The sequence below is a fragment of the Eublepharis macularius genome, chromosome 7 (assembly GCF_028583425.1).
Source record: "Eublepharis macularius isolate TG4126 chromosome 7, MPM_Emac_v1.0, whole genome shotgun sequence".
Taxonomy (NCBI): domain Eukaryota; kingdom Metazoa; phylum Chordata; class Lepidosauria; order Squamata; family Eublepharidae; genus Eublepharis; species Eublepharis macularius.
This window is the reverse complement of record NC_072796.1, coordinates 36,197,804-36,206,218: the sequence shown is the minus strand read 5'-3', so window position 1 is coordinate 36,206,218 and position 8,415 is coordinate 36,197,804.

Below are 8,415 nucleotides of genomic sequence, written 5' to 3'. Positions count from 1 at the left end.
TGGCAGGTCATTTATATCTACTCAGGAAGGTGGGGTCTTCGCTGCACCACGGAAGGCGTTTATAGAGGCGGGGGGGGGGGGCTGTTGCTCAACTGCTACCTGTACTAGGGATGGAGGAAAGAGTTTTGCCTAAAGCAAACGGAGCTGGATGTCGAGAGCCAGCGTGTTGTAAGGATTTCGTCAGCTGGCTGCTCACCACCAGCTTTGAGGAGGAGGAAATCGGTTTGGGTTCTCAGAGGCACGCCGGGTGCCTCTGATCTGCCTGGAAGGCCAGAGCCCCAGGAGGGGAAACGTGGAAACGTGCTGTCTCCACGCCCCCTCTTCCCCAAAGAGATCTCCCTGCCGGTGGCACCCCAGGCCGAGAGATCCCACCGCCTGCTCTTCCTGCTCTGGTTGGTTCCCTGCCTCCCCTCGAGGCCCTGCCCAGAGGCGAGCCCTTGAAATGAGCCAGTCCAGAGCTCTGTGTTGCAATTTGTGGCTTTGCTCTTTGGAAAAAGAAGCGACAAGATTTGGAAACGTCCTTCCCCTTCCCAAATTTAGGACAGGTTTTCACTCTGGGAACTTTTCCCTTAGCCGCCTTCGAAAGCCGCCAAAATCAAAAGCAAACCGCATCAAAGCCGCACCGCCTGTCAAACCAACCCCCCGGGGCCAGGGAAAGCAAAGGCTCGCGCCAACTTCTCCCTCTTTCACACATACAGCAGGAGAGCGTGTCTCCACGAGGCAATGGGTTCAGCACAGAACAGAGAATGTGCTGAGGCCCTGCGCTGCGGGCAGAACCAGGCCTCTGGTTCCAGCCAGTCGCGCGCCGCTGCGCCCGAGCTCAGGTTCTTCAGCGGAGAGGTTCTCTGAGCCTTACACTTGACTCCCCTGTGCACTTGTTTCCCCCTAACTGGCCTAGGAAAGGAGTGGTGTATGGGGCTGATAAGCACTAACTGGCAAGTGTTCAGTTTGAAAAACCAGGTGCACGTTTTAACTGGTAAACATCCCACTCCCCAATGTAGTAACAGGACACCGTTATTACATAAGAGAGATAAAACCGCTCCAGTTTCTCGCCGGCTTTGTTTTCCAATTCTGCAATCGTGGTCTTGCTCCAGTGTTTATTGAAGGCCTTTGCCGTTTGAACTGATTTTTATGTTTTGTAAACCACCCCGTAACAAAAAAAGGCTGCCAAGAAAACGTCGTGATGCGACGTGCCCCCGTGGGTCAGTAACGACTGGCGCTTGCATCTTTACCTTTAAGCTGCCTCGAGCGTCAGCGAGAAAGACAGGCCATAAATAAATGAGTTCAACCAGACCTGCTTCGGACTGTAAGCTTGGCGCTTCGGATGGTTCCGGTTTCCTTTTTCTTTATTCATTTTTCTTTAATTTTTATACCGCTTCTCAAAGATCTCACTGGGCTTTTGAAGGAGATGCTCTTTTCAGAAATAAGAGAAAGGGATCGGATGGGAACAAAAGCCAAAAGAGACTCCCAAAACTTGTCCTTATAATGACGACGTTGTTATTGATGTTATTGGGTCTGCCTAATAATTCACACTGCGCGCCTAGAGGTGGGCAGTCAAGTCGCAAGTGACTTCTGGCGACCCGGGCAAGGGGTGTTCAAGACGAGTGAGGGGCTGGGGGGCGGGGCGAGGTGCCATTAGTAACTCCTACTAAAAAGACTGCAAAGTTGTATTCATTTTAAGCTACACTCATTTTCAGACGCACTCCAGATATAGACATTTCTGATTTGCAAATTTTGAAATAATCACGAACACTTTTTTAAAACTTTGTATTTTATACAACCGTAGTAGAGGGTGAGGTTTGGAAACCGATGCCTCGTGTTTGCCTGGACTTGTGAACACACGGCCTGCCCAAGACATCTTACACAGGTACGCTCAAGCGATTACTTTCTGTGTGATCCTATATTCAAGTGTATTCGGTCTCCATAGCAGTGAATGTGTATTCACAACGGGAACACAAGAGTAAGATCGATCACTGGGGCGTCCCCCTGTCTTTCAAAGGCGACGTATGCTTCTAGGCTTGGTGACTGGCCGAGCAGACCACCAGGTTTCCTTCGGAGAGCAGCTGCAGCCAGTCGCGCAGAGCCTCACACACACACATACACACCACCAGCTCAGGGCATCCTCGGTTTCTTCAAGCGGTACTCATCGCCCAAAGCTTTCACCGTATCTGTGCCCACCCAGGGCGGTCAAAGGAACAGAATCGTGATGCCAACGCGCTGGCTCCTCACCGCAGCCAGGTCCCATCCATGCCGCCACGGAACAAAGTCTGGAGGCAGCCCAACCTACCGGCTCATTGCCGAGTTTCACCCCTGATTCCAAGGCACCCCTGCAGAAGAAGCGCGTGTGCTGGCCTGGGCACGTGTGAAAGATGGTCACGTCTGTACTGGCGCTCTCTAATCTAGCGCGACTAAGGGAAGGGCCCAAGTGCCAGGCTAGAAACCCTGGCACCTGGCCTGCCTCAGACCTTTAGAGAAGCTGCCGTGGGGGGCTGGCTGGGCGCCTAAAGGACTAGCGGGTTAACCCCGGGGCAAAGCAGACCTGGCCCCCTTTATCTCCCGGGGGCCTCAGCGAGGAACGCGGCAGTGCATGCCCCGCACGTGGGGCTTCCTCGGGACGTTCCTCGGGTTGGCCACTGGCGGGAAACTGGACGCCTGGCCAGCCTGGACTGACCTCGGCCGGATCCAGCGGGGCGCTTTTGCCTCAACCCCAGCAGAGGCGTTTTTTGACGCCCTCCCGCTTAGCCGCCTCCTCGGGGGCATAAACCGGGTCTGCAGCCCAGAGAAGGGAAGGGGCCGCCCGGGACAAGAGCGCGGCGGCCGCGGCTCGACCTGGGGCTTCCACGAGAGCTCGGCGCCCCCTAGCGGAAAGGACGACGGAGAGGAGCCAGCAGCGACCCGCCGGCACCCCCTGCCGGCTAGGCTGAAAAGGCACCGAAGCGAGATCGGCGCCCCGCACCCAACAGCGAGGCAGCGCGTTCGCCCTTCAGCGCCCACCTGCATTCCAAGGGGGCCGGCTGCTTGTGGGACCCAGCCCCGTCGATATCACAGATGAGCGAAGGAGCAAACATCCTGCCCCATCGCCTACGGTTTGGGCCGCTTTGGAGCAAATTGCTCTTTTCTAGGAGGTATGCAGTGACCTGGACGACATGGGCTAGCCCGGTCCCATCAGATCCGGGAAGCTAAGCAGAGTCGGCCTTGCTTAGTGTTTGGATGGGAGGCCACCAAGAAGTCCAGTGCCTCTAGGCAGAGGCGGGCAATGACAGGCCACCTCTGCTCGCCCTTGCCTTGAAAGCTCTATGGGGGAGCTAAGCTGGAGGTCGGCTGTAACTTGAGGGCATTTCTTGAATTAGCTAAGACAGCTAGGCATAGAAGAAGTTTCCCCTGCAGACTTAGGGGCTATAGCATTGTTATGGGCATTGTTCAATTGCAACCATCTTCTAGGTAGTTTACAGAGCAATCCTTTACTCAGAAGTAAATCCTACTCTGTTCATTGGGGCTTAGTCCTAGATAAGTATGCACAGGTTAACCATTGAGAGGAACATTTTATGGCATGAAATTTATGCTTTCCCTTTCCAAGGCACATCCAGTTTTTAGTTTTCTGCTACAGACAGGATGTCTATGACCATGTGCACAGCAAGTGTCAGCTGTGGGCTCCTGTGAAAATACACTAACAGCGGCATCACTTGAGCTAATGATTCAGTTTGAACATCTCGGAAATACAGAGAGGTGCACACGTATTGAGTGTCCTATGTGAAGAAGCTGAAAACGTTGCAGTAATGAGAAATCAGAATAGTCCATTATTTCCTCATAAATTAGTGTGTCTGGATGGGAAAAAATATGCCTACTATATCCTCCACAGTATGCAGAACAGATAGTTTTATTACGTGCAAATTGTCACGTAATGCCCAGCTCCTTGGGATGTACATTGCTCATATGCATAGCCGGATTAACGCACAGACTAAGTAAGGTACAGTTCAGATTATGAAAGGCCACTAAATTTTTAAAACCACTAAACCTCATTGTTAGAGTAACACACACTTTGAGGGAAATGCTGTGGGGCATCTTAAACTAGGGCCTCAGCAAGACTTAAGGGTCTGCTCATGCGAACCACACTGGTAGAAGATTTGACATGAACCTTGACCAACGGAACTATCACAGAGACCGAGGCAGCCGTGCCACAAGATGGAAAATGCGGGCAGCATTGATGGAAATCAAAATCAAAGGTCCAAGATCACCCAGCGAGCTTTCATGGCTGAATGGGGTTTTCATTTCTGGTCATAGCTTAGCACTCCATCTTTGATTTGAGTACTTCTGAGCTGGCCCAAGGAGATCTATGGGCAAAAGAAACAACCACACACATCTGGTTCTGGTTCTATACCTTTGGAAATATGTGTACTAACAATATATAGTACATGTATATGTGTACGTTTACTATGTGTGTATACAAAGGTATGGTACTTATATGTTCAACCATATTGTTGGCATTTTTAATCATACTGTTGCACTTTCATTTGTTGAATTGAATATCTGTGTTTTATTCATTTGTATGATGTTTGTAGTTATATTTAATTCACTTTTTTTTGTTCCAACCACTTTAGTTACCATTCTTCAGGGTTGTGATTTTTCTCCCTCCCCCCCCCCAACTTTTTTTTTGTTGATGTTGTCCTTACCTGTTTCCCAGGTCCTATTCTGACATTCTAACCATGCTGCTTTTTTGTGTTTTTAAATAACTAAAAAAAAATTTAAAGTGTGCAAGCTTTTGAGTTCACTAGAACTCTTTGTCAGGTTGGAAATTAAAAAAACAAAAAGGGGAGGAGGAAAAGATGTTTCAGACCAAGTATGTGTGTTGACTCAGAAACAGTTTCATTGAGTGCATGTTTAAATGCATTTAGGGTGATGCTGCCTTAGTGTAACTCAAGGTGATCAGATACAAAGGAAGACAGATGCTCTTCTCCCTCACGACAGCAACTGCTAAAATCCTCTCCTCTATTAAACAAAGAATTGGAACCGCTTTTGCAAACAGTCTCTGTTTTAATGTAAACCAACCAGGTTTAGATCAGGGGGGCAGTAGACATTTGATAGATATTTTCCCGCTAAGGGTGTCAAAAGGCCTCCAGGACAATGGTCTATCCCTTTAATGGGGGTTCAATGTCTGAAATGGCCATTTGATGGCATCGGGATAAATAACATCACTTGATAATATAATACCCCATTAAGGGGACAGGACTTTTTTCCCTCCAGGCAATTGGTAACCCTATTTCGTCCCTATACGTGCTGGAAAGGGAGAACATTGCTAGTCTTTTCAATGGCATTAAGAGCCATAACTCAGAGAAGCCGACATACTTTGATCTCAGCCATTTGATTCTCATTTATGTCTGCAGAACTAACTTGTCTCATTTTAGGGTTCTGGGACTTAACAGGCATGCTTGGGGAGCAAAGGCCATTGAAATGAGTGAGCCTTGCTTCCAAATAGGGATCTAAAATACTCTCTATTGTTTCAGCCACACCCTGTACACCTGGTTGTCAAGGGAAATGGGGAAAGAGTTCACCACAAAAGTTATTATCTCAGGACTTGGCAAGTCCTTATTTTTTTCCAAACTATTTTCATAAATCATTTAATAATCCAACACTCGGTAACTCAGCCCTACCTTTGAGGAGAGGTTGTTATGTTTTATGGGCCATGACTTTTAAAAGACAAAATTAATGAAAACCTCTCACGAACAAGGAGAAAGGGAGAGAGTTCCAAGCCTGCTCCTGATTATGAACACATTTCCAAGTCTGGCTTGTGAACAGCTGGGAGGAGTGCAAAGCTTTCCATATACTGAGCCAATCACTCTCTTTTAATCTGAACCAATCAATCTGCAGTAATAACCACCACCTGGTTTCGACTAGGTCTGCAATGACAAAATAAAGCAGCCTTAGGTACCTCCGTAGCAATGACTTTGGATGAACTGATTCCTGAACTCCTCCAGTCCTATTTGTGCCGAACTTTCTGCACCCAAGGAAGATTCTGTTCAATGAAATAAGGATATTCTTACATGCTCCTTTTTAGAGAAGATGGGAGGCAAGCCATCGTTTTAAAGAGAGTTGATACTGGATTCACTGGAGGTGCCTCTTCTCATGTTGCACATACACATTTCTTTTGTTCCTCCCTTATTTGTGCTCAGGGTCACAGGAGAGGAGCCTTAACTCAATGGAAGAGTGTGAGCTTTGCCCGTAGGAGGCCTCCAAGTTCGATCCCTGCCTGGGACCTACAGTCAAAAGGTTCTCCGGTAACAAGGCTAGAAGATCCTCTACTTTGAAGAGTCCCTGACAGTCAATGTAGACATATGGACTAGGTGGACTTGAACCACGCAGGTCTCATGCAGGTCTTACAACTTCTTGAAAACAAAAGGCTACAACAGATAGCAACAATCCATGTTGCAAAGTTCTTCAGCTCTCTGAGAAAATGGTCTCTGTTTTCAGCTATGGTCATTCTTGCAAGATAATTTTATAGTTATTATCCCCTCTCTCCAGAAAACTTTGGGAACTAATTCTGGAAAGGAGAAGCTGAGATCTCTAAAACAGAATTGTGAGTCCTTGAAATTTCCAAGATTCTTTTGGTAAACAGTTCAAGTAGTTTAAAACCAACGTGTGCTATGAGTAAACGTGGTCTCTGGACAGAAGTGCTTCAAGAAGAAGGTGGAAGGTCCTACTCTGGTTATGTTAACACAAGCAGTTTGAGAGTAGTAATATATGTACAGGCCTGTGATATGGTTTTAAATATGTCCAAGAAAAGATCCTTAACCCTTGCCAAACAACTGATACACAAAAATGCCACCCCAAGTGAATGTAGTGATTTTGACGGGTGAGGACTTAAGCCTAGCTGAAATACACCCCCTCAGGCATGGTAGCCCTCTACTGTATTCCTACATGTGACTACATGATTACTCAGGGGTAAGATCAGTGTGCTCTGCACATGTTGAAATGTGATTTTCATTTAGAATAACAACTCCCAGAGCTAAATCCCAGTTTGCCTGGTACAAATAAAGGCTCGTTTTACTTATCCACAGCTCAAGAACGACAGATTTAGGAAGCTGGTCCAGAATGTTTGTTCACTTGCTTGTTTTGTTTATAAGAAGCAATTCTGTATTGAATCAGGCCAGTATTGTCAAGCCCAATTGGCTGGAAAATCTTGAAATCGCTCAGTATCCATATATCAACACTAGTTAGAGCAGTTTTATACCAGTTTAATAGTCATGGTGTCTTCCAAATTATGGTTTAGTGAGGATGCTGACAGTTCTCCATCAGATATTCCTTCAAGGACTAGAATTCCCAGGTTCCTCAGGAAGATAGACTGATATTAAACCGGTTGGCTGATATGCTTCATATCTTTCCAACCTTTCTATCTAAGAGTCTTTCATTAGAGTTCTTGCTGTGCATTACATCTCCTGGGGTCATATAGGCCAAGCATAAGGCCTTATTGCTTAGCTCTACTGAGAATTTGAAGGTAAAGCTATTTAGTATAATGTAATGATTACTTGAGTCTTGCCAATAAGACATTCAAAAACTGATCTTGCCCTGTCTTTTTCTCAAACCGAGCATGGAATATGATTGCATCAATGATTTGTTCATAATTTAAAATAAGCAGTAGTTTATAAGTATTTATGAATAATAATAACATAATAACATTCAATTTATATACCGCCCTTCAGGATGACTTAACATCCACTCAGAGCAGTTTACAAACTATGCCATTATTATCCCCACAACAACAAACACCCTGTGAGGTGGGTGGGGCTGAGAGAGCTCTGAGAGAGCTGTGACTGACCCAAGGTCACCCAGCTGGCTTCAAGTGGAGGAGTGGGGGATCAAACCCTGCTTTCCAGATTAGAATCCCGCACTCTTAACCTCTACACCAAACTGGCTCTCAGAGTGGAGCCTGACTGGGCATCTTCTTTTGGTGAATGCTCACAATTCATTGACTTGGGTGGGTAATGTATGCTTCCAGATCATTGTGGGAAAGTCAAGCATGAGCCACATTTCCATGTATGTGCAGCTTCAGGGCCTTCCTGCAATGGCATGAATCAGCCACTGGTGTCATCATCATCTTGGAGCACGCTCAAAACTCATTGGATCAAACTACAGTTCCCAGAGGAGAATGTAATAATGCCTCAAGTATCCCAATCCCGTTTAGAACACTTGGCGAACAAGAGCACACTCAGATTGGGGAGTGAAACATGCAAAATGGGCAGAGCTGTAATAAGCCAGGCCGTTTCCCGTAACAGGCTCAGAACAACCAAGGACAGAGTGTCTTTGATGGTCATTTCCCCCAGATGTATCAGATAGAATGAATGGGGGAAACCAAGGTCACAGATGTGGGAAAGCAGTGCAAGAACACACATGTGCGAAACATTTGCCTCACAATTCAGAACA